Genomic DNA, 11,537 nt, shown 5'->3' on the forward strand with positions numbered 1-11,537 from the left:
ATTCAAAAGCTAAAGTTGTATTAAAACAAATAAATAAACAAACCTCTCCCTTTCATTTCTTTCTTGTAACTGTTTATTACTTTCCATTGCTTTAGAATAAACTCCAAATTTCTTAAAATGTTCTTTGGGTTTTGCGCTATTTGGCCCATACATACCTCTTCAGCTTCAAGTTATACCGTGTCCACTCCACATCTTCAATTTGTACCACCCACACTCCAGCTCTTTTATTCTTGCTACTGTGGCACTTTCCCCAGTTCCTTGATGCTGTATGCTCTCTTCCAGCACAGTGTCTTTGCACATACCCTACCCTTCGCTTTACCTGAAACCTGAATTACTAAAAGCATTCTCCCTTAACATAAAAACTTTCTCTTTCTCTCTCCCTAGTTAACTCTATCTATTCCTTTAGACCTCGGCTCAATTTTTACTAGTTCAAAATAGCTTTCCCTAATTTTCCAGATGAGATTTAATCTCAGCATTATAGCATTTAGCAATATGTGCATCTTTTCGGTACCAATTAACATAATTGTAATTTCCTATAGTTTGTGTGACTATATGCCCATCTGTTTCACTAGACTGTAAGCTGCATCAGGGTGATGTCTATTTTGCTCATTTCCTAAGTCATGTCCTGTAGTTAGAATTCAATAAATCTTTACTATTGAATTAAACATGTCTTTACCATAATGTTCTCTCCCGCTGCTGTCATATAATGTGGATAGTTACTCTGTTATGATAGAAGAGAGCAATAATTTGAAAAGATGGTGCTGTACTATCTGCACTGTGACAAAGGGCTTCCTGTGATGTACAGGAGTCTTTTCAATAGGCTCAAAGACCACAGGGTCTTTAATTTCCATGATGAAAATTATAGCTTGCTTGATTAGCCTTTGTCATCATTTAAGGCCAAAAACAAGATTATGAAAAAGGGAGGAAATAATGACACAAAAACAGATTTACACACACTTCCTCCAAAACCTAGCAAAATATACCAATACAGTTTAATAATGTACCTATATTACAAAACCACATATGATTCAACTTTTACTAATGAATCAATAATGTGAGAAGATCAAATCCTTAAAGACAAAGTAGAGTACACACCTCACTAATAGCTTCATAAGGAAGGGTGTGAACTGAAGGAACTGCATTGGTGACACAGATGTAAAGAAGCTGAAAACCTCTTTGGAAAAAACAACAACAACAAAAATACCTACCATTGTGGATAATCGATGCCTCAAAGGATAAAGGAAAAATTGTTTAATTTGGCATTTATTTTGCCCTGGCTAGGAGAAAGGCAGGAATGAGCACAGAGAAAGAACTAACCATTAAAAAATGATTAAATTAATCATTAAAACTAATCATTAAAAACTAATCATTTAAAAATGGGAAATGTTTTTTGAAAATCTCTTCCAATGACAATAAAGCATTCCATATCCATAACCCTAAAGCATAGTCTCTGTTCTTTTTCCTTCCAGTCCTGCTCTGCTTCTCTTGGCAATCAAAGAGTGATAGAAAAGTAGACTTCAAATAAGACAGAAAGAAAGAAAGAAAGAAAGAAAGAAAGAAAGAAAGAAAAAAAGAAAAAAAGAAAGAAAAAGAAAGATAGATGATGGCACACACAGGGACTGAACAAGATAAGAAATTAGTCAGGAAAGAACCACTCAAAATATATTTGAATAGATGGTCTGAGTAAAAATACCCATGTATTTTGTTATTTTCTAAGTAGAAATATTATAGATCACCATGTAATGACTTTGGTAAATAATAGCTAATTAGAAAAGTTTTAATACTCATCTACTTGGAAATATTTCAAAACTCTCTCTTGAGCAACTTCTGAATTGCAGAGAAAATCAAAATCCCAACTGTACACTACAAAAATAGCAATAATAAAGTCTTTAAATATGAAATTAAGCATTTAAACTCTATGAAAAGACATTGCAGAATGTTAAACACTTGCATTATTAAACAAAACAAAATGAATGACTTTTTTCAAAATCATTAAGAAAAAGAACAATGCAGTTGAAACAAAGAAAACTAATAAGAAAAAGGAAAAACACAAACTAATGATTTAGTAAATAGGTAATAAAAAGAGCTTTGATATATAAATTTAGGTACTGATTTTTAAAATCTAGTAACATCTAGCTTGGGTTGACTGGGTGTTCAGTCATTTATGCATCTACCTTTGCTCAGGTCATGATCCCGGGAGTCCCCCGTCATCCCTGCTGAGCAAGGAGCCTACTTCTTCCTCTGCCCCTCACTACACTTGTGCTCTCTTTCCCATTCTCTCTCTACCTCTCTAATAAATAAATAATGTCTTGAAAAGAATCTAGTATTATACAGCTTTTTGAGATAGATTTTAGAAGGTAAGCTAATCACACATTAGTAAAAAAAGCAAAGGAAAATAACTGTATCTTAAGAAATAGAGAAAATATACTATAAAACAACAATCAATTTTTACATGCTGCTGATTTTTTTTATCTTGAAACTTTGCTGAATCTATTTATTAGTCCTAATTTTTAAAGAATTTTTTAAGATTTTATTTTGTGGGTGAGAGAGAGAACGTGCACATGCACTAGTGGGGGGCAGGGATGGTGCAGGGGAGCAGAAGGAGAAACAGACTCTATGCTCAGCAGGGATCCCAGTGTAGGACTTGATATCAGGACGCTGGGATCATGACCTGAGGCAAAGCCAGATACTTGACCAACTGAGCCACCCACACACCCTCCTAACTTTTTTTTATAGAGCCTTTAGGATTTTATTTTTGAGTTGCACATAGATTTTTATTAAATTGAAACTTATGTGAGAAGATACTACAAAAAAAAAATGCCCTTCTAAAATCCATAGCTATCACTTTTTATAAATGTGTATTTTTCACATTTATATTTTTCATAATGAACTACAGTGGATGCATAATGTTATATTAGTTTCAGGTGTACAAAATAGTGATTCGGTGAGTTGATACATTATGCTATACTTACCAAAGGTGTAGCTATCATTTATCTCCATACAACACTATTACGATACAATTGACTATATTCCCTATTCTTTATCTTTCGTCCCCATTACTTATTCATTCCTTAACTGGAAGCCTGTACCACTCCCACTCCCCTTCACCCATTTTCCCTATCCCCTCCCCTCTGGCAACCACCAGTTTGTTTTCTGTACTTATGGGTCTTTTTCTGAATTTGTTTGTTTATTTATTCGTTTTGTTCTTTAAATTCCACATATAAGTGAAATCATATGGTATTTGTCTTTCACTGTCTAACTTATTTCATTTTAGAATAATACCCTCAAGGTCCAACCATTTTGTCAAAAATGGCAAGATTTCATTCTTTTTTATGGCTAAATAATATTCCATTGAAGGGATATACCACATTTGGGTATACATTTTAAAAAGATAAAAATTAATTAAATTAACTACAAAGGCTACTAAAATGCTCTAGAAAAATGTCCAATAGCCATTTCTGATTTATATTCTTAAAGAAATAGAAACAGATGGGTAATTTTGACATTACTTCTCTCTCTCCCTCTCTTGTTCACACACACACACATACACACATACACACACAAATGCACACATACAGACAATGCCTGGAAACATTTAAAAATGCCCAGGGATATCACTATGATTTATCAATATCATGACTATACCACTCAAAGCAATTAAGTAAGAGATAAAATAAGAGTTGAATATACAGATTGAAAGAGACAAAATTATTATTGTTTGAAGATATATGCCAGAAAATGTATAATGAGAGAAAACAAAAGAAAGAATATGAATCCAATAAAGTGCCTGGTTGCAGAATCAATGTATTTCATTTATACAAACAATAGCAAATTAGAGAATATAATGAGAGAAGAAGTTCTTTTCACATTAATGACCAGAAAAAAATGTCATGGCTCTGAATGAAGTTAGTTTAAAAAAAAAAAAAACTATAGGAAGAAAAACTTAATGCTTAACAACATCAAAGAAGGTTTGAATAGAGTAGAACACGTAACTGACTGGTGTTGGATAAGAAAACTCAAGATTACAAAGACCTCAGTACTCTCTGCCATGATTTTTACATTTCCATTTCAAATGTGTTTCTTAGTTCTTAGTTTATAGGAAGTTTATTAGTTTATACTAGCACAGAATAATATCAACTCACCAATAGTTTATAGTATATATCTGAGGTGTTGTGTGTGTGTGTGTCTGTGTGTGTGTGTGTGTTTAGTCAGAGGGTGGGCCCGAGAGAGAGAGGTGGGAAAGAGAAAAGACACTAAGGGCAGGCAGTAAGGGAAACAGACTTGGAAAATAATACAGTAAAATTGATAGGAAATTTTTTTAAAAAATTAGTGTACAAGAAAGAAAGATGCCTACCAGATAATCGACCATAAAAAGCTTAATTTTTTTGTGTTCTGGCATTCAAAGACACATAAAAATCAATGAAATGACTTAACTATTTCACACAGACTTAAATAAATATTGGAATAAATATGTGATAAAGATAATAGTTTAGACAAATGATGTGACCCACTGTGTTTGGGAAAAGAGGGAAAAAATGTTGAATCCTTCTCTCTTTATACTACAATAGCAGTCTAATGGAAGTTTTAAATATAATAATGTATTTAAAAATTCCAAAAAAAAGCATAAGTGGTTGTTTGTATCTTACTTGAAGAAGAAGGCATTACTAATTACAACACGAATTCCAAAAAAAGAATTTGAAGCAAATATTAAAAACAATGATACTAAAGATAGATTTTCTTGAAAGATAATGAAAAACTAAAGGTATAATTTACAACTATTTTATATTTATATAATTACAAATAAAATATATTTCAAAGAACTTTTAGCAATATTAATAAACAGATGTATCCCATTGGAAAAAAACTCAAATAAGAAAATCCAGTACACAGAAAAAGAAATACAAATGATGAGAAAATATACTGAATTTTATTAAGAACCAAATGCAAATAAAACAACTAGACACAATGTTCATCTGAAAGTTTTTTTTTTTAATTTGCAAAAAATAAATTTTAATACATTTCATAGCCATTGAGTAGGGTCATTTTTGAGACAAGAGGGAAAATGTTTGACTATAGATGTGGTATTTGATTATAATACAGAATTGTTCATTTTATTGATTTTGACAATGATGCAGTGGTTGCATAAAGAAGTGTCCTTATAAGTTATGAATAGAAACTGAAATAATGAGGGATAAACATGATGCCATAATTTTATTAAACACTTCAGAAAGAAGACATGAAGCAAAAGCATATCCAAATATTAATGTCATCTGTCTGATGAGTACATTATGCTATTTTCCCCACTTACATGTCTTCGAAATTGTTCATAGTAGAAGATTAAATAAAATAACTTACTATATGGGCCAGTATGTGAAGAAGAAGTAGGCAGCCTCTTCTACCTAGAGGTCAAACTAAAATTGGGTGCCCATTTTTAGTTATCTTGGTAGATGGCTTAGGAGCTCTTGATACTGCCCGCCATTCATAACACTCTGCTTCCCCAGCCCTTGGGACAGCCCCTCCTCCCTCCTCTGAATATTTCTTCTCCTTCCCCTCTGCACATACATCCTTTCTTACTGGCCATTAGCTCCTGTAATTTCTTAAGGCACAGTGCTGGATTCTCCTCCACTGTCCCTCTAAAGTCTCTGGAAACCTGTCTTCTTACCCTACTTCAGTTACACCTGTACACAAAAAGTTCTCATCCATGCAGTGGTTGCAAGCACTGGCCTAGAACATCTTACTGTCTTGTGAAGGATTGAAGGGTTACTAGGGTTACTAGGAATATAGATATACATATACATATAACTCCATATAATCTATATCTGTATATATTCACATCTATATAGATATATAGATCCATATCCATATACATGTGTGTGTGTGTATATATGTGTGTGTGTGTGTGTGTATATATATATATATATATATATATATATATCCTTTTACAATATATATTTTACAATCCTTTTATATGTTGCTACTGCTAACCCTGTTTAACAGATGAGGAAATAGAGACCTAAAGAGGCCTCTAATCCTATAGCTAGTGAATATATGTATACTTAATTCTCTAAACAAGTTTGTATTGCTACTACTGCTATTCCTGTGTGTGTACACATATATGCATATATAGTATATACACATATATAGTGCTTATAACAGTGCCTGAAATCTAATGAGTTCAACTAGTGAGAGCTATTATCATTGCCAAACATGTACCTCTAAGCCTTATTTTCATATAATTTGGTGGCTACTTGGTATCTCCAAAGACATCTATGTGCATTTCTAAACTTAGTTTTTGACCTTGCACCTGAACTGGGTCCTCTTTTGATGTTCCTTATACCAGTAAACAATGTTAGTATCTAGTGTGTGACACAAAGAAGAATCTAGCATGTTAATTTTCTGTTTCTTGCGTAACAAAGTACCACAAACTTGGTGGCTTAAAAGAGCACAAATTTAAATGGAATACTCTGCAGCCATCAAAAGAAATGAAATTTTGCCATTTGCAATGATGTGGATGGAACAAGAGGGTATTATGCTGAGCGAAATAAGTCAATCAGAGAAAGACAATTATCATATGATCTCCCTGATATGAGGAATTTGAGAGGGAGAGTGGGGGCTTTGGGGGGTAGGGAAGGAAAAAATGAAACAAGGTGGGATGGGGAGGGAGACAAACCATAAGAGACTCTTAATCTCACAAAACAAACTGAGGGTTGCTGGGAGGAGGGGGATAAGGAGAGGGTGGCTGGGTTACAGACATTGGGGAAGGTATGTGCTATGGTGAGTGCTGTGAAGTGCATAAGCCTGACGATTCATAGACCGATAGCCCTGGGGCAAATAATACATTATATGTTAATAAAAATAATTAATAAAAAATAATTTTTAAGAAGAGCACAGACTTATTATCTTGTAATCCTTAAGATCAGTATCTGAAATGGGTCTCATGGAGCTAAAATCAAAGTATTGACTGGGCTGCATTCCTTCTGGAGGTTCCAGGGGAAAAGCTGTTGCTTGCATTTCCAGCTACTTGAGGCTACTTGCTTTCCTTGATTACTGGCCTTTCACTCCATCTTCAAGACCAGGTGTGTGGTGTCTGAATATTCCTGTAGCTCTCACTCTTCTATCTTTCTACATTTATAGAACCATGGTGATGCCTTGGTAAATCAGGATAATGTCCATATTTTAAGGGCCGCTGATTAGCAACCTTAATTCCTTCTTGTTATGGAAGGAAACATGCAGGTTCTAGAGACTAGGATGCAGACACCTTTGGGGAGCCATTATTCTGCCAAGAACACCTAATTACCTCCTATTTCTGATATATGATCCCTCATCAAATTCTTTCATTTTTACCACTTCTGTCCAATCTGAAAACATTTAGTTTGACAATGGCAACAGCTACTAACTAGTCTCTCTCACTGTGTCTCCCTATAAATCAAGTTTCTACCAATGAAAGTCATCCTTTCACAACAAATCTTATAAGTATCTTGCCCCTCCTTAAACCTTTTTTTTTTTTTAAAGATTTTATTTAGTCATTTGACAGACAGAGATCACAAGTAGGCAGAGAGGCAGGCAGAGAGAGAGAGGAAGGGAAGCAGGCACCCTGCCGAGTAGAGAGCCTGATGTGGGGCTCGATCCCAGGACCCTGAGACCATGACCTGAGCCGAAGGCAAAGGCTTAACCCACTGAGCCCCCCCTCCTTAAACCAGGCACGCCCCCCCTCCTTAAACCTTTTATAGATGTCTTACTGCTTCATGTTCTTAGGATACAGTCCAAAAACCCCATTATATTCTACAAGGTCATTAGCATTAGGTATCAGAGTCTATCAAAGATCTTAAAAAGCAAAAACAAAAATGAAACAAAACTTCCTGGAAAGTGTTGTGTATCAGTCAGGATCCCAAAGATAGCAGAGGACATATTCAAATAAGGATAACTTGAAGATGGCTCATTTACAAAGGATTTAACTACAAAGGTATGAGTAAGCTAAAATAAATCACCAATAACAGTGCAGGTGCGCAAGGCTAGTAGCAGCAGCCCTGTTACTATTCTCCATGTAAAGGCATGAAGAGTAGGAGAGGTAATCAGAACCCAGAAAGAATAATTTTATATTGAGCTGGAAAAGCAAAGACCTTTCTCAAGGGAAAAAATCAGCCTAAAAAAGCCTCATCAAGAGGGAATATATACTCTTAACTATGCTACCCTCCACATCTCTGATCTCTTATCAGGTTTGCCCACTGGGCAAACTCTACCAAAACCCCATCGACATGGGATCCCTCTTACTTAACCTCTGTTAGTCAGCCTTCATGGGAAAGAGTGGGATAGAAATGGTGGAAACTTGTTATGGAAGGGCAAACAGAAGATCACTGGCCCAGGCAACAAAATAGATGAACAGAAGTTAGAGTTCATTCTGAAAAGTAATAAGACTTTTGCCTGGATGTAGAAAGTTAGGGAGAGTGTGGCCAGATACACTTAGAAGTTGATGCTTTAGTTTATAGGCAACAATGACAGGTTCTCCAACATGGAAATAAGATTTAAAATCTAGTGTCAAAAATATCACTCTGACTGTTGTGGGCTGGGTAAACAGAAAACCAGGAAGTAAGAGTACAGGCTTGAATAAATAAATAAATAAAAAAATAAATAAACAAACATACAGCCTAGGACGGTGGTCTTTGTAGTAGAAAGTAATTGGTTTGCTCTGATACAATTATCTGAATCTAACTTTGAGCAATTATCATATTACAGTTTGGGGCAAATTTTTCCTAGAAGATTCTCAGAGGGTAAGAACCACTTTGAGGATGATTGTCCTTTGGAACACTTGAGTTGGTTTACACTCCTCACCTTTGAGTATGGAATTGTCAGTGTCCCTATACATTGATTGTCCTCATTTTTTTTTCCTGATCTCATAGACCACTGAGAAGTTCCATTTAATTATCATGCAATGTTTTATGAACACCTCTGCCACCACACCTGCCATATTTTTAGTCTGTTTCTGTGTTGGTCCTAGGTCTCCTGTTCATGAAAAATGTTTCTGCTGTCTCTCTAATTTACTCCATGTTTTCATTGTGACAATCTCTGAGAGTAAAATTGAGAAGAATGTCTCAAGGAGGGTGATTAAGATCAAATGAAAGAAGACATCGCATAAATGCAAGATTTTACCAGCAAAAGACTTTCATTAAAAAAAAAAAAAAACTAGGATTGCTGGACTAGTCAGAAAGATAGGCAGAACTATGACATCCCTAATCAAAAGAAAGGGGAAAAAATATATATAAAAGTAAGTGTCAGTGTAAGGAATGTGTTTACTATTAGAAGGACTGGTAAGTTTGGACCCTGATTCTGATGATAAGAAACAGACGGGCATTGTAACAACAGGAAATGAGTCTAAATGAACTAGCAATTGCGTGAAGTCCCAGGGCAGAAGAGTGTTTTTGGAGAGACTAGGGAAGATTCTAATGAGAGGTTCTTAATTAGGAATTCAGAGATGTACCAAAGTAGAAGAGAGAAATGATAAAAGTGAGAGAAAAAGCTAAAGTCTGGGAAGTATATATTTGCCTCTAAACAAAACTGAGGAAACCCAGCAGCTCTATCTAAAACCAAAGAAGATAGAGAATATATGAGAGCTTGAAAAATAATGAAGACCTGTTAGAGAACAGTCATGTGAGAAGAGGCAAGTATCTTCCATGCATGTAGAGGAATAAATGGACATATCACAATTTAAAAGTTAAGACCATTTGGCATCATAACTAGAAAATAAGCTTAATAGTCATATTGTTGTATGGCTACTTTACTTATAATTGAGAGATGTGATATATTTTAAATAAACCTGCAACATCTGGATTATTAGTCTATTCAATTAACATTTAATGTAGAATTTAATGAAACTACTTTATTAAAGTTTTTCCTTCATAAAAAAAATGAAAATAGGGAAAGAATTTATTAAGGAAGACAAAATGAAATGAGATTTGCTTACACAGATCCAAAGTCTTCCTAAGATCAGAAACTTCCAGTTAATTCCACTTGTACATCACCTTCTTTTACACTCAGGACAGACTATAAAGCCCTCTATGGAGATAGTTTATTGAAATAATTATATACTATATCAGAGACCTTAGTCTGCAGGCTACAAAATTAGAATCTTATTGACTTGGGTTTTCTTCACTGGGAAAAACAGGCAATTAGAAGTGTGTGTGTGTGTGTGTGTGTGTGTGTGTGTGTGTGTGTGTGTGTGTGTTTTCTATTAGCCAAAGCCCTTGCAGCAAGTAGGGAATGAATACACTTGAGAGGGGCATCAACTTTGTTTCTATGTGCATCATCAACTTTGTTTCAAATGTGCATAAGAAACTAACTCAGACTATAAGTCTAATAAAATCAGTCATTAAACCGTGAAGGGACATCCCCTACCTCTGTGAATTGCTGACAGAGTCCAAGATTCTAGACCTACCTGCCCTTGCTTTTGGCTACTTGCTCTCATTATTAGCCTTACTCTGCCCAACAAATTGCCTGATTCTTCAATGCTCTTCTGTGCATTGGGAAATGCACAGAAGTGGGAAAGATCATATGCACCTCTCTCCAGCAAGAGAAAAGGACTTTCAGTTTGATATCTGCTTATTGTGATGTTAATTTCCTATCAGTTTCTTAGTGCAGCCACCTGTGTTTCTCTGCTCTTTACCCAGTACTTGTTCCATTGAGCCTTCTTATTTCTGATTAAAAGATTATAGGTGTGGTAACCATAGGCATTCAAATCAGAACTTCTAACACTAATACTCAGTAACAATAAGGCTGCTCCTCAAACCCCTTCCCCAGTTTCTTTGTCCCATTCCTTTGTTTTCAGCTCCCCTGTGTCCATCAAAGTGTCTTCTGTTCCTCTGTTGCATAAACTGCAAACAGTAGAATCATGATTAAAAAAGAAAAAAAAAAAAACACTTGAACAAGAAGAGATGTTAGATAACACATACATTCTACATTAGAAGCTGACTTTGTGGTCAATGCACAATTTCTTCAGCTGGTACTGGCTGTCTGGAGAACCTGACTGATTAGAGGCTTTATTTGTACCTAGCGGGAAAGCTCCATGATTATCAGCAATGTCTGGTTCAGTCATAGGATGAGAGAGAGGGTCACTTGCCCTAGAAATAGCACACTTTGGTCTAGTCTACTTTCCTTCTTATCAGATGAAGGATCTAAGGTTTTTAAAGTTTTATATCTGGTTTTCTAACACGCTAGCTAGTGGATGTCATTGCTGGAAAAAGAAAGCAGATTGTCTGAGTCCTAGGAGCCCAGTGTCCAGGTATCAAAGGAAGTCTGATTCCGAAGTCACATTATCTTTACTTCTTATTGTGGTGAATCACAATTCACAACCCCTTTAAGCCTCCCCTTCTTTATTTGTATCCCTTCCAGCACTTAAGTATAGTCTCTTGCCTTCTCACACAAACCTGATGTCTCAGGGTTCTTTTGTTTGTTTGTTTTCTGTCTCTCACTGATTATTACTCCAATCAATTTTGTTCTTGGTACTAGATAAATCTTCTTCATGTGCTATTATCATAATTTTAATC

The sequence above is a fragment of the Enhydra lutris genome, unplaced genomic scaffold, assembly GCF_002288905.1.
Source record: "Enhydra lutris kenyoni isolate GAN:26980312 unplaced genomic scaffold, ASM228890v2 scaffoldscaffold66, whole genome shotgun sequence".
Taxonomy (NCBI): domain Eukaryota; kingdom Metazoa; phylum Chordata; class Mammalia; order Carnivora; family Mustelidae; genus Enhydra; species Enhydra lutris.